Source organism: Tamandua tetradactyla, chromosome 21 (genome assembly GCF_023851605.1).
Source record: "Tamandua tetradactyla isolate mTamTet1 chromosome 21, mTamTet1.pri, whole genome shotgun sequence".
Taxonomy (NCBI): domain Eukaryota; kingdom Metazoa; phylum Chordata; class Mammalia; order Pilosa; family Myrmecophagidae; genus Tamandua; species Tamandua tetradactyla.
Window position 1 is genome coordinate 6993555 of NC_135347.1, and position 12746 is coordinate 7006300.

At 36.9% G+C, this 12746-nt stretch overlaps 1 long non-coding RNA gene and 1 pseudogene across 7 annotated transcripts in view; both read left to right on the forward strand.

Moving 5' to 3' along the window:
• The window catches only part of LOC143665441 (uncharacterized), a 359913-nt gene that overhangs the window by 160092 nt on the left and 187075 nt on the right, over nt 1-12746 (forward strand). The gene's annotated exons all lie outside the window — the stretch shown is intronic.
• LOC143665742 (serine-threonine kinase receptor-associated protein pseudogene) overlaps nt 1-12746 on the forward strand; it is a 41959-nt pseudogene that overhangs the window by 22549 nt on the left and 6664 nt on the right.

The window sequence follows — 12746 nt, forward strand, 5'->3', positions numbered from 1 at the left end:
GCCACATTAATCTTAGCAGAGAGTCCTGACAAGTAGTTAGCTCAATTGCAACAAAGTCAGGGTAAATGATAGTTCCAAGGGAGCATTTGTTAACAAAGTCAGTTAGCCACATTGATTAGCTAGGATCTTTATAAAATTCCCCAGTAGAAAGTGGGACAAAAATAAAAAAGACTTCTCTATTGGCATAGTGGCAGTATCTTAAAGATTCTTCCAGTTATTTAAGCCGTTTATGTTAATGGTGGATGACAGTTATAGACTTTAAGCTTGCATGCATATTTATGCAATAGTGACTATAGCTATATATGCGTATTACATGTAGGGAAAAGATACATTTTCTTTTCTGTCTAAAATGACTTTCCACTGATCTGTATTACAGATGTGATATATTCATACTATTTTAAGAATGTATAATATATATAATGTTTAGCAGTAGGGTAACTTCTTAACAGAAGTTACCTTTTTGCATGTTTTAATTATGGGACTCTGATTATTCTGAAATACCTTTTCATTTAGAATTGTCTGTTTCTACCTACTCTGCTTATGTTACTTATTTTCTTGATTTTGACTTTGGAGATAACATCAAACCTAGGAAGCAACCATTTTTTACATCCAAACATTAAATGATATGCCCATGTATATCTAATATAAATGCTATGTGGAATGCAATTGAGAAATGGAGCAAGTTGGAAAATTGAACTGCTTTCAAGTTTTACCAAACTAAATATTCACATCGTGGCCTTAACTTGGGTTTAAGTTAATTTTCAAAGAATCAAATGTATATTCCAAGATAACCTTATAGACTTCACAAGGGACTTTGTATTGCCTAGAGACAATAATAGTGGCAGTCTTAAAAATGAATGACTTATCTCCACCACATTCAGGTCTGCATTATTAAAAGTAGATGCTGGGATGTGATTAAATGTGCAAGTGATTTACTAGGGAAGGGAGTTGGAGAAAGCAGAGAACCTTTAGACCATGATGCAGGTGTGACACCTGCAGAAAGAGAGAGGGGAAGGAAAGGATTGGGTAGAAAAAGTCTCAGACTGCAGTAACACATTTAACAAAATAGTCAGTGCAGTAGGGAGTCCTCATGCCTAAGTCAACTGTGGAGGTGTTCCACACCTTGTCAGAATGATCCTGCTTAATATCCCTGCCGTGCTCAGTCACTGGCTGCAGTCTGCCTATATGAGACTTGTTCTAAGTGTGAAAGCAGTGGTGACTCCAAAAGTGTGCACGTGAGCTTAATCAATTATGACCCCCATGACAGGAGACCTGAGGAGCACGTGCTGACGGTATTCAGCTGACGGTATTCATAAGGTCCAATATATTCTTGACCATTTATTACCTTAAAATGTTTTCTTTAATCTCCTAGGACTATTGTAATTATTAGTGTTATTAAGTATAGTGTGAGATGAATGGAATGGACGTACATACAGAAAATGGCAAATGCATAAATTTTCCTGAAATAATCTGTAATATTACTGCAATTACAGCCAAGGTTCACAGGATGTTTTAGTGATAATATCCAGATTACTCAGAAATTGGTAAAGAGAAACAAGTGTGTAAGAATGGCAAAAAAAAAAAAAAGAAAACTCTCATGAAATATAGAAAAGAGTGAAAGTAACTGCAAAATTTTGCTGTCAGATAAAAAATACTGTAAAATGGTTAGTGAGAAGTAGGGTGATGACACTAAGCATTGAACAGGATTGCCTCCCTGGAGAAGTGTGTCCAGTGGACATGTTGCTGACTCCCTAGATTATCTCAGCTCTATCGCAGAATTAAATTAGACCAACATAGAATGAGTTCCCAAAAGGTGTTCTATGATAAATATCTGTATGATCAAACAATCTTGGAAAAATCTGTCAAAATTAAGGATTTGATCACACTGAAGTAGGTAAAGCTATTTATCCTGACCTAGAATTTCCAATCTTATTTGCCTTGGGAAGCTCTATAATCAATAAACAATAATCATACTGCAAAAATGGTTTTCCTGAAGCACATCAGAAGAAATGTGGAAGTATAATGATAACACTTTATCCTAGTTTCTCAAGAAGAAAAGGAACTGGCTTCCCTGATTTAATTTATCACTAGTCTCTTCATTACTATGTGTAGACAAAAAGGAAACATGCATTGCAACAACGTATCTTTTGGCAAAATTGTAGTTGATGACATTTTTTGCTTGCCTTCAATGTTTTCTCTATAAAGAATAAAACAAAAAATTCCTCTTTTAACTTCCTATCAGGAAGACAAATTTCTTTATGTGTGAGTTTGCATGTTTTCTTCTACGCAACCGAAGAGTTTGATTTATTATTTTTAGAAAACTAAAAATTAAAGTTAATGCACTACTTCAATAAATACTTTAGGCATTTGTTGACAACCATGTCTCAAGTTTTTATGTTTACCTTTTAAATAAAGAGCTTTGATACAAAGTACACTGGTTCCCATTCTTTTATGAAAGGGAGCAGTTAATACATTGAGGAGCCTGAAACCTGGCCAAAAGCCTGTATGTGATTTTTCAAGCCCACCAATAGAAAATTACAAAGCCTTTCCCTGTCAGTCCTCGAGGGAAAAGCTGCTCTCCCCCACAGCTGCACAGCCAGGGCACTGCAATCCCTAAGGGGGGTTACAGTCAAGGACTTAGCCCCTCTGGCTGGTCGTGGTCTTACATATACCTAAATTCCTAGCCCAAGACCTTTTTTAAGTACCTCTCCTGAGACTTCCTTATCTGGGAGGAGAGGGAGGACTTACAGATTCTTTTCTACACTCTGACTCAGTGCTCAGAACTTTTCCAATCCCAGCTTCCCTCTACTACCAGCCCCTGGGTCCATAAAACTGCAGAATTTTTTTGTTGTTGTTCACTCCTTTGGCAGCCCCTATGTCTGCTCTGATCCATCCGACCTTCACGTGGCTGCACCAATCCAGGGAGAAAAATCAAATAATATACACAAGACACTAACATAGAGGAGAAGCTGACACTTTCTCTGAGTTAGTCTCTTGTCTTTATTATTATAATAAATAATCAGAGGCTTGAGTGTTACTTTTGTTTTGTTTGATATAGTTAAATATTTTCAACACCTAGAAGCTCAACTTTGCTCTCTTTAGCTAAGTTCAGCTTTTGACAGATATTGTATATAGTGATCTAAATAATATCCCTTAATTTAGAGTTATATCTTTATATATTCAATGAGTTGAAAAAAATAACCAAAGCTATTATACAAAGTTAGGGAGATTGGGGTTTAAGTATCTAAAGAAGTGAGTTTTCTGTCTAAAAGTGTGGCACGTGACTTTGAAAATGTCTTAAATTTGTAGCCTTAGATTTCTCATTTGTAAAATTGGAAAAATGATAAAACTACATAAGGGTAATGAGAACAATAGAATGTAATGATATCAATGTATAAATGTGAATTATCATCAGTCATGTGTTTGAGGCATCCTTGGAAGTGCAGCAGCTACTCAAGCAGCAGCAAAAAAGTTACATAAGAGCCAACCATCAAAATCAGTACATCCTCAATTTCAGTTGCCTCTAAACTAGGAAATACCTGGCCTAATGTTCAATTGTAGAGAACTGTCACAATCAAACCACAAATCTAATGAATAAAGCTCTTTTCTTACTCTCTCTCCCATTTCCCCATTTTTGGGATAATCCTATAGCCCCCAGTTGCTGGAAGATTGGATGGATATGGTTAATATATGGGAAGGATTGAAAATAGTAATAGAAATTGTGAAGCAATCAGCCACGTCAGTTTTATCAATCATACCTTTCCTAATGGCATATTTAGACATCAAATTACTCCTCTTTTCAAATTACCTCATCCCTCAATCCTTTTAGATCACAGGACTAGAGGTTTAAATTTATGTGCCATTCATCTTATTAGTGACTTTTTACATGGGGCACTAAAACCCCATTTCTTCCCCATTGCTTTCCTGTTCGTTTGGTAAAGATATCTGATTCTCCATCCTGGTTTGCTGGAAAGGATTAAAAGGGTATAAAATCATTAAATAACTTGTTGAAATGACCTTCTAGGTCAGGAAGAGAATTGAAAATGGAACCAGGACTCCTGATGCCAAAAGCTTTCCTTGTTTTCAAAAAGAGTTTTCTATTTGACTAGATTGAAATAAAATAGAGCAAAGGGATTCACTGCTTATGATTTTTCCTGACTGTTCTGATATGTATCTGGCATGTTTAGAAATTTTTTAGAATTTCTCCTCTGTGGGTGCTGTTACTTATTGAAGTAAAATCTTTGCCAAATTGATCTTCTTGGTAGTATATGTATCCAAGACACATGGTCAATGAACACGGCATGTGACAAACCTATGCACCACTTAAATGGGTAGAGAAAATTTATATGGTTAGGATACATCCCTGCTCATATTTGTGGAAGCTCATAAAAGATGCAGAAATGTAGAGAATCGGGCCCAGTGGTGTTCTGTTACTCTGCCATGCATAATAATACAATCCAATTTTTCTTTGTTGTCCCTTACAATAGAAGCAATATGTTTAAGAGATACCTGGGGATACAGAAAGAAATGAGATTTATGCTTGCATGTATTTGGAAATACTGGCAATTAAAAGTGAAATTGAAGAAAATAAAGCATGGGAATTTCTTTTAAAGGTGAATATGCTCAATTCTTCCTGAAAAACTATTAAGACAAGGCCTACTTTCATTTCACACAATATATTTTTGGTGAAAACTATTTGGACTAAGAGGGCTATATATAAAAATTAAAAAAAATACAAACCACTTATTAGGCATGTATTTTGGGAAAATCCTTTACAAGAACAGTCTTCAGAACAAAGAGGAGAGGCTGATGTATTTATAACCATCAAGGCTTTCATAATATAATAGGAGGCATGAGACAAGAAAGCAAAAATCAGGCTAGAAGGCAGTTTGATAAGTGTTCTACTCAAAATTTAAGTACTGTAAGAACTAAAGAAGTAGAAAGACTCAAATGTGGTAAGGATAGTCTTATAAAAATTGTACCAGTTTTCTTACATCCATTTTATCTGATTCTGATATGTAAATAGCCAGCCTTAATTTGGGAGAATTTGAATAAGAGAGGAGCATAATCAACACTGTAAGTGCTCATTATGTCCCAGACACAACATCCAACAGGTTCATCTTTTTTATGCTGTTCAGTTCTTGCAACAACCCTTTGAAGAAGCCAATATTAGCTGCATTTTCAGATGAGGTAACAGATTCAGAATAGTCAAGTAGTTGCCCATAGTAATTGAGTTTCAGATTTTTTAAAAAGCTGAACCTGGATTTCTTGGATTTGATACCTTCCTTACTGTCTGACTTTCTTATCATGAATGAATTTTCCAGAATTTTAGGAAAAACAGAAAATAAATCAAGAATTAAAAGACACCTCCTGTAAAAGTAACCTACATTTAAAGTGAAGACAGTATCACTATATAAGGACATGCAAAATTCTATTGTTTATTTATGCAAAACATTTATGGAACAAATATGTCAAAAGAAACAATAGAGGAAAGATTATGGAAAGATGGCAGAGTGGTAGCTTCAGGATTCAGTCCTTCCATCAAAACAACTATTAAACAGCCAGGAACTTGCTGAAACAACTAGTTTGAAACTTCTGAGGCCAGAAGAACACTGTACTGCATCTAGGGAAAAGAAGGAAGAAGAGGCTGATACATTACGATAAAGGATAATAAACTGCTTTCTCCACATGGTGACCACTGGTGTCCATCCCCCACTCTTTTTTTGCATGGTCACGCACCAGGAAATGAACCATCCCCGACTCTTACTGCAGATCACCGTGGGGTCCAGATCTTGGAAAGCTCACTGGGGACAAAAAGAGACACTTAAGTCTTCTTCCTCAAGACCATGAGTGGGCATGGCTGATCACTGATCATGGATTTTGATTAGCAAATTTGGATCACTGAGGACCCAGTTCTGAGGGCATCCATTCATTTTTTTGGGGTAAGGTGCATGGTCTGGGAATCAAACCTGAGTCTCCTGCATGGAAGGTGAGCGTTCTACTACTGAACCACCTGTGCACCCAATGGGCAGCCATTCTTTTAACCCACTGCAACAAAAGCAGTGGCAGCTATTGTTTCAAGCCAACCAGGATAGAAGAAGTGGTGTTGGAAACTCAAAAATACTGTGTTTCCTCAAGGTGCATGGGTCAATTAGCTGAATGGCTGCATTAGCTTAGCAGCCCAGGAAAGCTAAGCTTTAGGAAAACATTGGTGATGCTCTTGGCATCCTTTCTGTAACCCTCACTAGGGCACTTTGGAACCAATCTACACCACCTCCTTGGGTCACTGGCCCTGTTTTGGCTGGGAAAGACTGACTATGGAAAGTCCTCTCGTGGTGCTCTCTTTGGAGAATATGTTATCCAAGCAGAAGCAGCTTGAAACAATGAAATAAGCACAATGAACTATAGAGGTAGAGAGTCTGGGACAAAGACTTGCCAGCTTCAAGCACCCAGGAGGGGGAGGTCTGTGCCAAGGAAACTGGGGACAACATAACTACTATAAACAGAGTGTGGCAGTGTGAAATTATTATGTACCCTAGAAAAGCTATGTTTTAATCCTGACCCAATCTTGACCCAATCTTGTGTGAGCAGCCATTCCTTTTAATCCTGACACAATATCATAGAGGTAAACTTTTGATTAGATTATCTCCACAAAGTTGTGACACGCCCAATTATAGGTGTGAACTTTTGATTAGATGGAGATGTGATTCCACCCATTCCAAGTGGGTTTTGATTGGTTACTAATGCCCTTTAAAAGAGGAAACATTTTCAAAAGAGCAAAGCTGATGCAGATGCTTGGAGAGAAGTGACAGAGCACACAGAGCCAGAGATTTTTGGAGATACAGAAGGAAAACGCTCCCAAGGAAGCCTTATAGAAGGAGAAGCCAGGAGAGAAAGCTAGCAGATGTTCCCATGTGCCTTCCCAGCTGACAGAGGTGTTCTAGACAGCATCTGCCTTTCTTGAATTAAGGTATCTTTCACTGGATGCCTGAATTTGGATATTCTTATAGCCTTAGAACTGTAAACTTGTAATTTATTAAATTTCATTTTTAAAAGTCATTCCATTTCTACTATATTGCATTCCAGCAGCTTAACAAAGTAATAATAGAATTTAGTACTGGAGACATGAAGTGCTGCTGTGGTTTGCAAATACCAAACTTGTTGGAATGGCTTTTTAAATGGATAAGGGGAAGATTTGGGAAGAGTTGTGAGGATCTTAATAAAGAATGCTTAAAACGCTTCGAAGAGACCATTGGTAGAAATGTGGACTCTAAAGATACTTAGATAAGGCATTAGACAGAAATGATGAATGTGTCTTTGCAAACTGGCAGAAGGCATTCTTTATGGATAGAAGACAGAATTTGAGAATAATAAACTTGGATATTTAGCAGAGGAATTTTCCAACTAAATGTGGAATACACAGTCTGGCTGCTCGTTGCAGCTTATAGTAAAATGTTAGGGGAAAGAGATAAGTTGAGAACTGAACTTTTGGGTACAATAAAAAACAGAAATTGATGGTCTGGAAAATTCTGTGCTTCCAGAAAGTGAGACATCAGTGAACAAGGCCCCACATGAGGATTTAAGCAAGCATGGAAGCAGTCATCCATTTCAGAAAAAGCCAGCATTAGAGATCGAGTTATTCAGAAAGGATTTGTGAACAGTCATTTTGACTGATGGTTATGATCCTGCATACTGCATAGAAAACAAAGAAGAGTGTTCCAGGATCTGTATAAATGGAACCACTGTCAGTCTGGACTAAAAGGGACAGAAAAAGGACAAATTGAAGGAAAAATGACTTCAGAGGCAGAACCATAGAAGCAAAGGTCTGAATCCAGGAAATCTCACGCCAGGAGAGAAGACACATGCATACACTTGGAAAAGGTGGGCTTGCCTCAAAGGCAGAAGGAAGACCTTCCACCTAGATATTATGAAAGAGTTATGGTGCCCCAGGCTTTGGAGAGGGTGGAGCACATTCCTTGGGAATTGTGGGAGGTTGGCTGCCACCTTACTGTTCTGGAGTGGTTGAGTATGTGTTCAGAGATGGCAGAGATCCTGGGTGCTGCCTTGAAGCTTGGAGAGGGTGAAGTCAAGAAAAAACCCCTCAATGTTGCAACTGACACCCAAGAATTTGCAGAGAGCAGGGCTGCTGCATAAACCCTTGGAATATGATTTTTGCATTTCTGAATAAGTGACTCTCAGAATTTGAAATCCAATGGAGTTTGCCTTGCAGGTTTTCCGAATAGTTTGGGTTGGGTGGCCCTTTTAACCTTTTGGATTTTGATTTCTCCCTATGGCAATGTAAACATATATCCTAAGACTGTCCTTTCTTTGTATATTGGCAGCAGATAATTTGTTCTGAGTTTCATAGGTCCAGAGCCAGAAAAGAATTTTGCCTAGAACAGACCATGCCTGTACCGGGCTTGGATGAGATTTCGTGCTGCTTTTGAATCTGTATTGTATTTGTATTGTTGCCAAAATGGTTTAAGGCTTTGTGATATTGTGCTGGAATTGCATGCATTTTGTATATGGAAAAAACATGCTGTTTGTGGTATGCAGAGGGTGTAATGTACTGGTTTGACGTATTATGTACTCCAGAAGAGCCATATTTCAATCCTAATCTAACGTTTTGGGGCAGCCATTTCTTTTAATCCTAATTCAATATTGTAGGGCAGAAACATCTGATTAGATTATCTCCATAGAGATGTGACATGCCCAATTGGTGTGATCTTTTGATTAAATGGAGACATGAGTCCACCCGTTCCATATGGGGTTTGATTGGCTTACAGGAGTCCTTTAAAATAGGAAACACTTTGGAAAGAACAGAGCCAAAGTAGATGCTTTGGGGTACAGAAGTGACAGTAAACCCACATACCCAGAGATCTTTGGAAATGCAGGAGAGAAATATACCCAAGGAAGACTTATGAAATGAGAAGCTGAAAGAGAAAGCCAGCAAATGTCACCATGTGCCTTCCTAGCTGACAGGTGTCCAGAAACCAAAGTCCCTAGCAGATGCCAGCTCCATGCCATCCCAGCAGACAGAGATGTTCCAGACATCAGCCTTTCTTGAATTAAGGTATCTTTCTCTGGATGCCTGAGTTGAGACATCTTTATGGCCTTAGAACTGAAAAAACTTGTAACTTATTAAATTCCCTTTTTAAAAGCCATTCCATTTCTGGCATATTGCATTCTGGCAGCTTACCAAACTGACACAAGGGGGACCCCAAAACAACAAGCAAGCAATAGCCCATGATAAGACCGAGGCCCAGAAATACAGGGGAAACCCTGCATATTGCATTTACCTTGGGCAGAACTTCCTGATAAGAGAACTGAAGCCCAAGAAAATGTCTGTCTTATTACAAGCTTGTTCAAAACCATCAAACAGACATCTCAGGGAATAAATTCCAGAGTTAACATTTTAAAATATTTAAATGTACAGTGTGTAAAAAAGAATACAACACAAACAAAGAAATAGGAAATAATGATCCATCCAAATGGAGAGGATGAAAATCCAGAAAACGCCAATAAAGAAGGTCAGAATGTGGACATACTTAACAAAGCCTCAACCAAACAGTATACAGATGAAGAAAAATACACCCCATAAATATTAATCACATCATTGAATACAAAGGCCAGGGAGAGAGTTCTGAAAGTTGCAAATGAAAACAACATGTTACATACAAGGGTGTCCCAATTAGATTGACTTCAGATTTCTCATCAGAAACCATGGAGGCAAGAAGTACGTGGGCTGAAATACTTAAAAGTGCAGAAAGAAAACAACTGCTACCCAAAAATTTTATATCCAGTAAGGTATTCTTTCAAAAATGAGATAGAGACTAAGACATTCTCAGATAAACAAAACTGAGTATAGCACCACTAGACCTGCCCAACAAGCAAGGCTTTTCAGGCTGAAAGGAAAGGAGACTAGACATTGGTTCAAACTGGTGTAAAAAAATAAAGACCTGTGGTAAATGTAACAACTTGGGTAATTATTAATGTCGATATTATTGCAGTATGTAGTTTGGCAGGTAGCTCTACTTCTTCCTTCCTACAGGTGCCAAAGTGCAAATACCTAGACAGCAATGATGAATCTATGTTTTAGACATACAATGTACAAAAAAAATGGTGGAAGACAGAAAGGTTTAGAAAAATATAAGTGCATGCTATTGAAGTTAGGTTGGTATGAAATGAAAATGGTTGTTATAGATTTAGGATGTTAATTTTAACCCCATTGTAACCAAATAAACTAGATCAAAAATATATCCAAAGGGGGAAATATATATATCCAGAGGGAAATGAGAGGACACTCGATATGGTACAGCACACAAAAAAATCAAATAATATAAAAGTAGGCATTGATGAAAGTGAAGAGATAAAAAAATGATATGACTTACAATAGTTAAATAGCAAAATGGGAGAAGAAAGTCGCATATTATCAATAATGACTTTAAATGTAAATGGATGAGCTCTCTAGTCAAAGGAAGAACTTTGCAGAATGGATACAAAAGCATGACCCAACTATAGGCTGTCTGCAAGAGACTCACCGTAAATTCAAAGATTAAGGAGGTTGAGGGTACAAGGGTGGAAAAAACATTTATACCATGCAAATACTAACCAAGAGAGAGTTGGACTGGCTGTACTAATATCAGATAAAATAGACTTTAAGTCAAAAAAGTTCTAAGAGTCAAAATGGTTGTTATATACTGATAAAAGGGACAATTGAAAAGAAAGATGCAACAATTATAAATACATATGCACCTAACAGCAGAGCCCCAGAATATAAGAAACAAATGCTGACACATCTGAAGGGAGAACTTGATGGTTCTACATTAATAGTAGGAGACTTCACTTACTTCTCCCAATAATGGATAGAATATCTAGTGAGAAGATCAGTAAGGAAGTACAAAACGTGGATAATACTCTAAACCAACTAAACCTAACAGACATATATAGAACACTTCATCCAACGAAAACAGAATTCACGTTCTTCTTGAGTGCATATGGATAATTCTCCAGGATAGATATATATTGGTTCACAAGTCAATTCTCAATAAATTAAAAAATACTGAAATCATACAATGTATATTCTATGGCCACACTGGAATAAAGCTTGAAACAATAACTGATGGAGAAATGGAAAATTTTCAAATATGTGGAATTAAATGACATACTCTTAAACAACCAATGGGTTCAAGAGGAAATCAAAAGCAAAATTAGGAAATAACTTGAGATGGAGGGAATGAAAATATAGCATACCTAAACTTATGGGATGCAGCGAAGGCAATGCTGAGAGGGAAATCTAGACCTCTAAATGCTTACATTAAAAATGAAGAAAAAATTTCAAATCAAAGAACTAACTTCAATCCTGGAAAAACTAGAAAAAGAAGAGCAAACTAAACCAAAAGCGGGCAGGAAGGAAATATCAGAGATCATAGCAGAGATGAATGAAAGTAAAATGACAACCTATGCAAAGGAAGAAATATTTCAAAACCATATATCTGATAAAGGATTAATATCCAGAATATAAGAAAATCCTTCAACCTAGCAATCAAAAGACAAACAGCCCATTAAAAAATGGGCAAAGGACTTGAGTAGACATCACACTAAAAAAGAAATGCAAATGTCCAGAAAGCACATAATCATTAGCCATCAGGAAAATGCCAATCAAGGGAACAATGAGATACAATTTTGCATTCATTAAAATGGTTGCTATTAATGAAACAGAATATAACATGTGTTGGAGAGTATGCAGAGAAACAGGAATACTCACTTTGTTGCTAGTTGCAATGAAAAATGGTGCCACTACTGTTGAAGAAAATTTGATGTTTCTTCAGAAAGCCAGGTATACAATTTCCATATGACCTGGCAATCCCACTACTAGGTATATACCCCCCAAAAATGGAAATCGAGACTTGAACATTTGCACACCGATACTCACAGTAGTAGTATTCACGGATGCTAAAAGATGAGAGAAACCCAAGTGTCAATTAACCAATGAATGGCTAAATAAAATGTGGTTTGTATATACAATGGAATATTATTCAGATGTAAAATGGAGTGAAGTCCTGATACATGTGACAGTATGGATGCAACTTGAAGATGTCATGTTAAGTGAAATAAGCCAGACACAGAAGGATAACTATTGTATGATCTCACTGATTGAAAAAGTTAGAATAAACGAATTCCTAGAGTCAATATCTCGAATATAGTTTACAGAGGGATAGGGTAGCATAAAGAATAGGAAGTTAAGGCTCAAAATGTACAGGGGTCCTATTTGGGATGGTGGAAATGTTATGGTAATGGATGGTGATAGCACAACATTGTGGATGCAATAAGCAGTACTAAAATATATATCTGAACATGTAATTGGGGGAAATGTTATATTGTATATATGGTAACAGAATAAAAAAGTATTTTAAAAAGTCCACGGAACTACATTATACAAACAGTGAACCCTAAGTTAAACCATTGATTTTAATTAATAGTACAATTATATATTAAAATGGGCTCTAATCAATTGTAGCAAATTTCCAATTGTAGCATGGTTGTTGGTGATGTGGTGTAATGCAATCCTGTATTTTGTGCATGATTATTCTTTAAACCCTCAAGTTCTCTAATAAAAAAATTAAAATTAAGAAAAAATCAACACAGTGTAATAGGCATGTTTGTGGAGGACAGATACTTTATCTATATTCATTTCCACTTGAGATTCTGCAGAGGTTAGCGTGGAGCTCAATGGCAGAAGTATT